We start from the raw sequence: 12977 nt of genomic DNA, 5'->3' as shown, positions 1-12977 counted from the left end.
ATATCATGAGATCCAGAAAACATCATTATCAACAACACTTTAGCTAGTCCTAGAGGCAAGGCCGGGAACCTATTCTTTTACCATTTATCATTCCACACATGCATATGAGTTTTCCACCGAATCACATATTCCAGTATCACATCAGTTATTGCATGAAATGTAAACTCTCAATTATGAAAACAATTATAATAATAAAATATTATTGCCTCTAGGGCATATTTCCAACAAAAGTTATAATAAATATGTTGTATGTGTGTGGATGATTGTTTGAATGTTGAGATGACACTCTATATATGTAATGCAATGTGATTATCAAGTACAAATTACCGCAACCGCATCATTGCTACCACAGCAGCAAAAAACAATGTCGAGATAGCAATCCTTCTATACGCCATATCACTACCAGTGGCGGGCGCTAAAAGTGCTTGCCACTGCTGCTACACACAGCAGTGGCGGGCAGAGAGAATGTAGCAAGTGATAGCTATAATAGCTGTGGCGGGCACTGCAATTTGCCCGCCATTGTAATAGATACAAAAGTGGTTGGCACCCGCTCGCCACTGATGCCATGTTAGCAGTGGCTGGTGCCCCTGAGAACCTTGCCCGCCACTACTAGACCTTCATGTAGTAGTGAGTATGTGTGAAGCATTCAAGTGGAAGTAAATCTTGATAGCTAAAATAAAGGTTTTGCTCTTGTAGATAAAATAATTTAGTATCCTTTGTTTTGTTTAATCAAGATAACAAAGACTTTCCATGGGACTGGTTTTAAAAGGAAGTGATGATAACAAAGAATAACCATGCATATGAGAAAGTCTCTAAAAGGCTTCGATCTTGTGAAGATTTGTAGAAGGTGATGTTAGTGATATCAAACCCATAGTGTTTAATTCGATGGAATCAGCATCACTTGTGGATAAAGTTTCCTAGAGGAACTTAGTTGAAAGATGACCGAGATCGTGCCAAAATCTATGTGGAACACATGGTTCTTCAACTTCTTGCTTGATCCATGGCCATGTCACTATATGTTACTTTATGCACGTAAATGTGACTTCATCACCTCTCTTGAAGCTACTCTAAGGACTCTACTGGCCAATGAATGATCCACCAGAGCTTCATCTTGGGTTTTGGCTATGAATTTGTTAACGTTCATAGTGGTAACACTACAACGAATATTATTCAATTTTCTCTTGAGAGTGTTTGTATGTGGAAATAAATGAATACTGGTCGCAAAGCTCAAAAGAAACGATACTTGATCCATACTTTTCAAACTTAAGCCCAGCGAAACCCCCTATTTGCATGCATCATTTCTTTGGCATAATCTATCACTAAACAACGAAATTTTCATCAAGGAATGATTGAAATAAGTGTTTGTAAGTCTTGATGAGGTGACACTCATGGTTGTCAGCGAGTTACTCTAGTATCACATTGTCCTTGACATGCATTTCACTCCCGTAATATATGTTTTTGTTGCAAAAGAAAATCTCTATCAAATGTTCCCAACAAGCAAGTGTTAACTAGAAAATAGAATAGAAGCTACACCCTCCGTCCCATAATGTAAGACGTTTTTGAAAGCTAGTTTACCTTGCAAAAACGCATTACATATCGGGATGGAGGGAGTAATTTATTATTTTGTATAAACTAGCAAGGAGTTTTTGTTGATTATCTTTGCATCACTTCGCTTGCACAATAACCATGCCACCACTACATTTATATTGAGTTTTCAGGCGAAGAAAGCGGAGGGCTATCTGGGCGTACCGATCATACCAAAACCTTCTCGTTATTTTGGTTTAAACAACTGAGTTCCTTATGGTTGAATTTTGTTTCTTCATTGATGATGGCTAAGGATTAAGCTTGGGGAGGTTGATGAGTGATATTTTTGCGCTCATCACACCGTTGTTTAAACCGAATAATCCGGATTTTTTTGAGAAAATCACCCTGATATTGCCACTAATGACTAATGAATGTGAGAGATCGCAAAATCCTTTGTTTAATGCGTTTCCACATGAAAAGGGCCTAAACATGGAAGGATATCATCATATACAAGGAAAAATATGAAGTTTAGTGGAAGAGGCAAGTCTGTAGGTGGTGCACCAGGCTCAACGGGAACGCAAGACGGTGCACGGTACGAGTGTGCCCACTCATACCACCACTCACACCACTTGCTGTCAGCTCGAAATGGTCCACCATACCAACATTTATAAAGAGGTTGATGCCAAAATATCAACAGGAGAGCATCATTCATGAAACAGAGAACCAATCTTCCAACCATAGCCGACACCATTTCCCATCTCATCTCCATAGTTGCTACCACCATCATCACCACAACCATTCTCTCCAAGTTATTCATACTTCTAATCGGTGTACTGCTTCCGACAAATAATGTAAGACATATTATCAATCAATCATTCATATTTATGTCGTCTTCAATGAGTTCGTATTGCGACCTAGTCGCCATGTGTAAGTAATTCAGTAATGCGGGTTGAGGCAAGGCCTTGAAACCCGATGTATTTGTGCAAGGGATCACTGGAATGACTTCGCGTATTTGACGTTATTTGTATGTGTTCGATTCCAACAAAGTTGTATCTTGTCTTCTTCTCGTTCTAAAGCCCCGCGGGTACCTAGGATCCCATAGATCTATCAAGGAGATGGAACAACAGTGAGAGAAGGGTTTAGTATGGTAGCGGAAAGCTATTCCTTGGGGACGAATGAGGTGTAGTCATTAAACTCCCAATGATTTCGTCTGAACATTTATTCTTAATAATCGAGGTTACCCCTACGTGGTTGTAAGGGCCATCAGTTGGGCAACTCCCTCTTCATGCATGTCACATATCGAATAAGACGTACTTTGGACACATCCCCCAGATCATCCCATCATAAGCACATCATTGTGGTTATCTTCCAGAGCTATGTTTACCATCAAGATAAGATCCCGCACATAAATAAAAGGTTGCGAGAGTAAGACCTCATACCCATGAATGTTTTAATACTAGTGTTTACACCCAAAAAGGTTATTAAAGGTCCAGTTGAAAAACTAGAATTGTATTCGTTAGCAATAACTTGTCAGAGCCTTTGTCAAGTGTACATCCTCTCATGGGTTCGATAGCTCAGGGTCACTCCTTGGACAAAAGGCATGGGAACCTTTTGCTATCCAATTGGATCTCAAAGGGCATCACACATAACACATGCTTGAAGCATATTACGGGTGTGATTCCAAGAAAAATGAATGTTCTTTCCTTTCATCATCTAAAAATCATTCTCCCAACACTACAAACCATGCTTCATAATCTACAGTCATTTTTTTCATTCAAAGCAGTGTCATGTGGATTATTTCCTTTATTTTCCAGGTATGCTTCCTTGTGTTAAAATTGCAGCTTTTTTGGTTTAGTAGACTTTTAATTGCTTTGTACATAGCATGTAGAATTACTTCCTACTATGTCGCACCACCGCTATGGTCCCGTCCCAGCCCTCCCTGCTCTACTCCATCCACCATGTCTGATCTAGCCTTGATGCCTTCCTTTTGTCCCACAATTCTGTGGATGTTGACATCCCAGGCAAAAAGAGTCTGGTGAGGAGCGGCAAGACCGGTGCCATCAAGGGGACGACGCCCTTGAACTTCGACAGCCGAGTGTGTCTCTTTCTTGTTTGCTTGCAACACAATGACAAAATAATGGGCATTGAAATGCTTGATCTCACATCGCACCCCATGCCCACCATCGATGACAGTGAGATGCTCATAGTTGGTAATGCCTGATCTTTCGCTCAAACTAGTCCTGTACGAATTTAGGAAGCATGAGTAGTTTGATTTTCATACAAACATGACGCCAACAAAATAACATGAAGCATGGACATGAATCAAACTAAACAAAAGTGTAGAAGCACAATTGAGAAGTAGGTGAATCAAACCGTACACAATGCAGAAGCATAACAATGATGCATATGAAGCAAACTATGCATCGTGAAGAAGCACACCTATGATACAAATGAATCATTGAAACTGGATGCATCATATTGATGCAATCTCAATGTAATTTCTACATAGTGGAAGCACATTTTTTGAACTATGGGGATACAAAAGACCTCTGTATAGTCATTCAAATTAAGACAATGAAGGCATGACATGCATCTTATCCATAATATGTGAGAAATTTAGGAAACATGATTTGGCTATTGATTAGGTAAAAACAAGACGCCTACAAGCATGTATGAGGATTGACACAAATAAAAATAACCACAATGTAAGAACATAAGTTTGATGTGTGCAAAGCAAACTAGACTCAGTGTTGAAGCACCAGAAGCACAAGTTTGATATGTACGAAGCAAAGTGGACTTAGTGTAGAAGCATTGCCATGGTAAATATGAAGCAAAGTGTAAGCAACAATGATGTAGTACTATATGTATGTATGAAGCATGGTACCGATGCAATCTCAACATACTTATAATGATGATAGTCAGGTCCGAAATTGGATGACGATGGTGTTGAGGCTGATTCGTGCGACCAACAACTTGTGCTCCCTTCAACTTCGAACATAGACAATAAAGAGGTGAAAAACCGCGACATAAATCCTCCGACTGACAATGTAGCCAAAATTGGGAAGCACATGTACATCATGTATGTACCAAATTTAGAGATATTGGCTCAATGCCTTTCACGTATCTTGGTTTACCCATGGGCACTTCTAGGACAACTATTTATGATCTGTTGCCTCTTGTTGATCGCATTGAGAGAAGATTATCAGCATCTTCTTGTCTTCTCAATCAGGGCAGTAGGCTTCAACTCCTTCAGTCAATCCTCACATCCATGCCCATATATTTCCTCTGCTCCTTATCCATACCGCACGGTATCCTCAAGCAGATTGAACGGACTGAAAGGTAGTGTCTTTGGAGAGGGAATACTGATAATCCTAGACAATCTCTTGCTGCATGGGATTTGGTTTGTCGGCCAAAGAAGTATGGTGGTCTGGGCGTCACTCATTTGGGAGTTCAGAATGAAGCCCTTCTGATAAAGCACTTGTTTAAGTTCTTCAACAAGAAAGATGTTCCACGGGTTAATCTCATTTGGGATTCATATCATCATTCGTCAGCTCCACAAGTTACTCAGCTTTGTGGCTCATTTTGGTGGCATGGCGTGCTGAAACTGTACGACAAATTCTGTATGTTAGCCACTCCATAGGTGCATGCAGGGGACACGGTGGTGTTCTGGCTTGATAGTTGGCAAATTGACAACAGAGTGATTGCCCTTAAGGATCGTTTCCCTAGGCTTCATTCATTTCCATTGATGATATGATAACAGCCAAGGACTTCTTTGATTACCAATCAATGGTTGAGGGTTTCCATCTTCCCTTCTCCTCGGAAGCATATCTGGAACTATCTTAGCTTCAGGCTTTGTTGCAACCCATCAGCTTGGATCCAAATGAGAAGGATATTTGGAAATGGTCGTCTAAATCCAGGGAGTATCAATCTAAGCTCTACTATGAGTTCACCTTCTCTCATTTGGGGATTGATCCAATCTTTAAGTGGGTATGGAAATGTTCCTGTACACTCAAGATCAAGGTTTTTGGGTGGCTTTTATTGATGGATCGCCTTAACACACGGGACATGATGCAAAGGAGATATTGGAACATCCAGGATGATACTTGTGTTCTTTTCTAGTCTTACCTGCATGAAGATAGAGTCCACCTCTTTTCCTCCTGCAATTTTAGTCAAATAGTTTGGAATTATCTTGGGATTTCTTGGCAGGCCCTACCCATCCAGTCCACTTTCATGATGGCTGATACGTCTCCAATGTATCTGTAATTTTTTATTGTTCCATGCTATTATATTACCCCTTTTGGATGTTTATGGACTTTATTTTACACATTTATATCATTTTTGGGACTAACCTACTAACCGGAGGCCCAGCCCGTATTGCTGTTTTTTGCCTATTTCAGTATTTCGAAGAAAAAGGAATATCAAACAAAGTCCAAACGTAATGAAACCTTCGGGAGCGTGATTTTTGGAATGAACATGATCCGGAGAACTTGGAGTGCAAGTCAAGAAGCTTGCAAGGCGGCCAGGAGACAGGAGGGCGCGCCCGCCCACCCTGGGCGCGCCCCTATCTCCTGGGCCCCACAGGCAGCCACCGACGTACTTCTTCCTCCTATATATACCTACGTACCCCGGAAACATCCAGGGAGCCAATGAAACACAATTTCCACCACCGTAACCTTCTGTATCCGCAAGATCCCATCTTGGAGCCTTCGTCAGCGCTCCGCCGGAGGGGGAATCTACCACAGAGGGCTTCTACATCAACACCATAGCCCCTCCGATGAGTTGTGAGTAGTTTAACACAGACCTTCGGGTCCATAGTTATTAACTAGATGGCTTCTTCTCTCTTTTGGATCTCAATACAATGTTCTCCCCCTATCTTGTGGAGATCTATTCGATGTAAACTCTTTTTGTGGTGTGTTTGTTGAGATCCGATGAATTGTGGGTTTATGATCAAGTTTATCTATGAATAATATTTGAATCTCCTCTGAATTCTTTTATGTATGATTGAGTTATCTTTGCAAGTCTCTTCGAATTATCAGGGTGGTTTGGCCTACTAGATTGATATTTCTTGCCATGGGAGAAGTGCTTAGCTTTGGGTTCAATCCTGCGGTCTCCTTTCCCAATGACAGCAGGGGCAGCAAGGCACGTATTGTATTGTTGCCATCGAGGATAAAAAGATGGGGTTTATATCATATTGCATGAGTTTATCCCTCTACATCATGTCATCTTTCTTAATGCGTTACTCTGTTCTTTATGAACTTAATACTCTAGATGCAGGCAGGAGTCGGTCGATGTGTGGAGTAATAGTAGTAGATGCAGGCAGGAGTCGGTCTACTTGTTGCGGACGTGATGCCTATATACATGATCATGCCTAGATAATCTCATAATTATTCGCTTTTCTATCAATTGCTCGACAGTAATTTGTTCACCCACCGTAATACTTATGCTATCTTGAGATAAGCCACTAGTGAAACCTATGGCCCCCGGGTCTATCTTTTATCATATAAGCTTTCAATCTACTTTTATTTGCTTCTTTACTTTTTGCATCTATGTTATAAAATACCAAAAATATAATTATCTTATCATACTATCTCTATCAGATTTCACTTTCGCAAGTGGCCGTGAAGGGATTGACAACCCCTTTATTGCGTTGGTTGCTAGTTATTTGTTTTTTTGTGTAGGTGCGTGGGACTTTTGAGGAGCCTCCTACTGGATTGATACCTTGGTTCTCAAAAACTGAGGTAAATACTTACGCTACTATTGCTGCATCACCCTTTCCTCTTCAAGGAAAACCAACGCAAGTTCAAGACGTAGCAAGAAGGATTTCTGGCGCCGTTGTCGGGGAGGTCTTCGCTCAAGTCAAGACATACCAAGTACCCATCACAAACTCATCTCCCTCGCATTTACATTATTTGCCATTTGCCTCTCGTTTTCCTCTCCCCCACTTCACCCTTGCCGTTTTATTTGCCCTCTCTTTCCCAATCTCCTCCTCTCTTTTCGCTTGCCTTTTTCTGTTTTCTTGTGTGTTGGATTACTTGTTGCCATGGCGCAAGATAATACCAAATTGTGTGATTTCTCCAATACCAATAATAATGATTTCCTTAGTACTCCGATTGCTCCTCTTAATGATGTTGAGTCTTGTGAAATCAATACTGCTTTGCTGAATCTTGTTATGAAAGATCAATTCGCCGGCCTTCCTAGTGAAGATGCCGCTACTCATCTAAACAACTTTGTTGATTTGTGTGATATGCAAAAGAAGAAAGATACGGATAATGATATTGTTAAATTGAAGTTATTTCCGTTTTCACTTAGAGATCGTGCTAAAGTTTGGTTTTCGTCTTTGCCTAAAAATAGTATTGATTCTTGGAACAAGTGCAAAGATGCTTTTATCTCTAAGTATTTCCTCCCGCTAAGATTATCACTCTTAGGAACGATATTATGAATTTTAAACAACTTGATCATGAGCATGTTGCCCAATCTTGGGAAAGAATGAAATTGATGATTCGCAATTGCCCTACTCATGGTTTGAATTTATGGATGATCATAAAAAAAATTATGCTGGTTTGAACTTTGCTTCTAGAAATCTTTTAGATTCGGCCGCGGGAGGCACGTTTATGGAAATCACGTTAGGAGATGCTACAAAACTTCTTGATAATATTATGGCTAATTATTCTCAATGGCACACCGAAAGATCTTCTAGTAAAAAAGTGCATGCTATAGAAGAAATCAATGTTTTGAGTGGAAAGATGGATGAACTTATGAAATTGTTTTCTACTAAAAATACTCCTCTTGATCCCAATGATATGCCTTTTTCTACTTTGATTGAGAATAATAATGAATCTATGGATGTGAATTTTGTTGGTAGGAATAGTTTCGGTAACAATGCTTATAGAGGAAATTTTAATTCTAGACCGTTCCCTAGTAATTCCTCTAATAATTATGGAAATTCCTACAATAATTCTTATGGTAATTTTTATAATATGCCCTCTGATTTTGAGAATAGTGTGAAAGAATTTATGATTTCTCAAAAGAATTTTAATGCCTTGCTTGAAGAAAAATTGCTCAAAGTTGATGATTTGGCTAGGAACGTTGATAGACTTTCGCTTGATGTTGATTCTCTTAAACTTAGATCTTCTCCTCCTAAGCATGATATCAATGAGTCTCTCAAAGCAATGAGAATTTCCATTGATGAGTGCAAGGAAAGAACCGCTAGATTGCGTGCTAAGAAAGATTGCTTTGTAAAGGCGTGTTCTTCTAGTTTCAATGAAAATAATGATGAAGATCTTAAAGTTATTGATGTGTCTCCTATTAGATCTTTGTTTTGCAATATGAATCTTGATAATAATGGGACTGGAGATGAGTCAACTTTAGTTAGAAGGCGTCCCAAGAATTCGGAGTTTTTAGATCTTGATGCTAAATTTGGTAAAAGTGGGATTGGAGAGGTCATGACTTTAAATAGTATTGAACCCACTATCTCGGATTTCAAGGAATTTGATTATGATAATTGTTCTTTAGAAGGTTGTATTTCCTTGTTGCAATCCGTTGTTAATTCTCCTCATGCTTATAGTCAAAATAAAGCTTTTACCAAACATATCGTTGATGCCTTGATGCAATCTTATGATGAAAAACTTAATTTGGAAGTTTCTATACCTAGAAAACTTAATGATGAGTGGGAACCTACTATAAAGATTAGAATTAAAGATCATGAGTGTTTTTCTTTGTGTGATTTGGGTGCTAGTGTTTCCACGATTCCGAAAACTTTATGTGATATTCTAGGTTTCCATGATCTTGATGATTGCTCTTTAAATTTGCACCTTGCGGATTCCACCATTAAAAAGCCAATGGGAAGGATCAATGATGTTCTCATTGTTGCAAATAGAAATTTGGTGCCCGTAGATTTTATCATTCTTGATATAGATTGCAATCTTTCTTGCCCTATTATTCTTGTTAGACCTTTCCTTAGAACGATTGGTGCGATTATTGATATGAAGGAAGGGAATATTAGATTCCAATTTCCATTAAGAAAGGCATGGAGCACTTTCCAAGAAAGAAAGTCAAATTACCTTATGAATCTATCATGCGAGCTACTTATGAATTGAGTGCCAAAGATGGCACTACTTAGATCTATCTTCGCTTTTATGCCTAGCTAGGGGCGTTAAACGATAGCGCTAGTTGGGAGGCAACCCAATTTTATTTGTGTTTTTTGTTTTTGTTCCTGTTTAGTAATAAATTTTGCATCTACCTTCTGTTTATATGTGTTTTTATCTTTTAATTAGTGTTTGTGCCAAGTAGAACCTATAGGATAACCTATGATGATAGTTGATTTGATTCTGCTGAAAAATAGAAACATTGCGCGCATGAAATTAGTTTTGTTAAATCACAGAAACGTGATTTTTCATTGATTATGTTTGCTGCTGATCAATAGACAAATTTTCCAGGACTTCCTATTTTGGTAGGATTTTTAGAGTTCCAGAAGTTTGCGTTAGTTATAGATTTCTACAGACTGTTCTGTTTTTGACAGATTCTGTTTTTCGTGTGTTGTTTGCTTATTTTGATGCATCTATGGCTAGTAAATTAGTTTATAAACCATATAGAAGTTGGAATGCATTAGGTTTAACACCAAAATAAATAAAGAATGAGTTCATTACAGTACCTTATGTGTTGGTTTTGTTTTCTTTCACTAACGGAGCTTATAAGATTTCCTGTGGAGTTTTGTGTTGTGAAGTTTTCAAGTTTTGGGTAAAGCTTTGATGGACTATGGAATAAGGAGTGGCAAGAGCCTAAGCTTAGGGATGCCCATGGCACCCCAAAATATTCAACAATAGCCAAAATTCTAAGCTTGGGGATGCCCCGGGAAGGCATCCCCTCTTTCGTCTTCGTTCATTGGTAACTTTACTTGGAGCTATATTTTTATTCGCCACATGATATGTGTTTTGCTTGGAGCGTCATGTATTATATTAGCCTTTGATTTTTAGTTTACCACAATCATCCTTGCTGTACACACCTTTTGGGAGAAGTCCACTTGATTAGAATTTGCTAGAATACTCTATGTGCTTCACTTATATCTTTTGAGCTTGATAGTTTTTGCTCTAGTGCTTCACTTATATCTTTTAGAGCACGGCGGTGGCTTAATTTTGAAGAAATTGCTAGTATCTCATGCTTCACTTATATTATTTTGAGAGTCTTTTAGAACAGCATGGTATTTGCTATGGTTACAAATTTGGTCCTAGAATGATGAGCATCCAAGTTGGATATAATAAAAACTATCATAGAAAGTGCATGAAACACTAGGATCAATTTGATGCTTGATAATTGTTTTGAGATATAGAGGTAGTAATGTTAGAGTCATGCTAGTGGGTAATTATGAAATTGAGAAATACTTGTGTTGAAGTTGGCAAGTCCCGTAGCATGCATGTATGGTAAAAGTTGTGTGACAAATTTGTTGCATGAGGTGCTCTTTTGATTGCCTTCCTTATGAGTGGAGGTCGGGATCGCGCGATGGTTAACTCCTACCAACCCTTCCCCTAGGAGCATGCGTAGTAGTACTTTGCTTCGAGGGCAAGTAGACTTTTGCAATAAGTATATGAGTTCTTTATGACTAATGTGAGTCCATGGATATACGCACACTCACCCTTCCACTTTGCTAGCCTCTATATTACCGCGCAACTTTCGCCGGTATCATGCACCCCTTATTTACCTTCCTCAAAATAGCCACCATACCTACCTATTATGGCATTTCCATAGCCATTCCGAGATATATTGCCATGCAACTTTCCACTCTTCCGTTTATTATGACACGTTCCATCATTGTCATATTGCTCTTTGCATGATCATGTAGTTGGCATCGTATTTGTGGCAAGGCCACCTTCATAATTTTCATACATGTCGCTCTTGATTCATTGCATATCCCAGTACACCGCCGGAGGCATTCATATAGAGTCATATCTTGTTCTAGCTTTGAGTTGTAATTCTTGAGTTGTAAATCAATAAAAGTGTGATGATCTTCATTATTAGAGCATTGTCTCAGTGAGGAAAGGATGGGACTTAGGACTTTAAAAAGAAAAAAAAGAAAAAAAAAAGAGAAAGGCCAAAAGAAAAAAAAGAAAAAAAAGGAAAAAAAGAAAAAAGAAAGAAAAAAATGAGAAAAAGAGAGAAGGGACAATGCTACTATCTCTTTTTCCACACTTGTGCTTCAAAGTAGCACCATGATCTTCATGATAGAGAGTCTCCTATGTTGTCTCTTTCATATACTAAGTGGGAATTTTTCATTATAGAACTTGGCTCGTATATTCCAGTGATGGGCTTCCTCAAAATGCCCTAGGTCTTCGTGAGCAAGCTAGTTGGATGCACACCCACTTAGTTTCTTTTGTTGAGCTTTCATATATTTATAGCTCTAGTGCATCCGTTGCATGGCAATCCCTAATCACTCACATTGATATCTATTGATGGGCATCTCCTAGCCCATTGATACACCTAGTTGATGTGAGACTATCTTCTCCCTCTTTTTGTCCTCACAACCACCACCTTATACCACCATAGTGCTATGTCCATGGCTTGCGCTCATGTATTGCGTAAGAGTTGAAAAGTTGAAGCGCGTTAAAAAGTATGAACCAATTGCTTGGCTAAAACCGGGGTTGTGCATGATGGGAGTATTTTGTGTAATGAAAATGAAGCATGGCCTAACTATATGATTTTGTAGGGATAAGCTTTCTTTGGCTATGCTATTTTGATAGGACATGATTATTTGTTAGTATGCTTCGAAGCATTATTTTTTTTATGTTTTATAAGCTTTTATATTGAATCATTTGGATCTGAACATTCATGCCACAATAAAAAAAATTACATTAAGAATTATGCTAGGTAGCATTCCACATCAAAAATTATGTTTTTATCATTTACCTACTCGAAGACGAGCAGGAATTAAGCTTGGGGATGCTTGATACGTCTCCAATGTATCTATGATTTTTGATTGTTCCATGCTATTATATTACCCCTTTTGTATGTTTATGGGCTTTATTTTACACATTTATATCATTTTTGGGACTAACCTACTAACCGGAGGCCCAGCCCGTATTGCTGTTTTTTTGCCTATTTCATTATTTCGAAGAAAAAGGAATATCAAACGGAGTCCAAACGGAATGAAACCTTCGAGAGCGTGATTTTTGGAATGAACGTGATCCGGAGAACTTGGAGTGCAAGTCAAGAAGCTTGCGAGGCGGCCAGGAGACAGGAAGGCGCACCCACCTCCTCTGGGTGCGCCCCTATCTCCTGGGCCCCATAGGGGGCCATCGACGTACTTCTTCCTCCTATATATACCTACATACCCCGAAAACATCCAGGGAGCCAACGAAACACAATTTCCACCACCGTAACCTTCTGTATTGGCGATATCCCATCTTGGAGCCTTTGCCGGTGCTCCGCCGGAGGGGGAATCGACCATGGAGGGCCTCTACATC

The sequence above is a fragment of the Triticum aestivum genome, chromosome 4B (assembly GCF_018294505.1).
Source record: "Triticum aestivum cultivar Chinese Spring chromosome 4B, IWGSC CS RefSeq v2.1, whole genome shotgun sequence".
Lineage (NCBI taxonomy): Eukaryota > Viridiplantae > Streptophyta > Magnoliopsida > Poales > Poaceae > Triticum > Triticum aestivum.
This window is presented reverse-complemented; position numbering follows the sequence as displayed.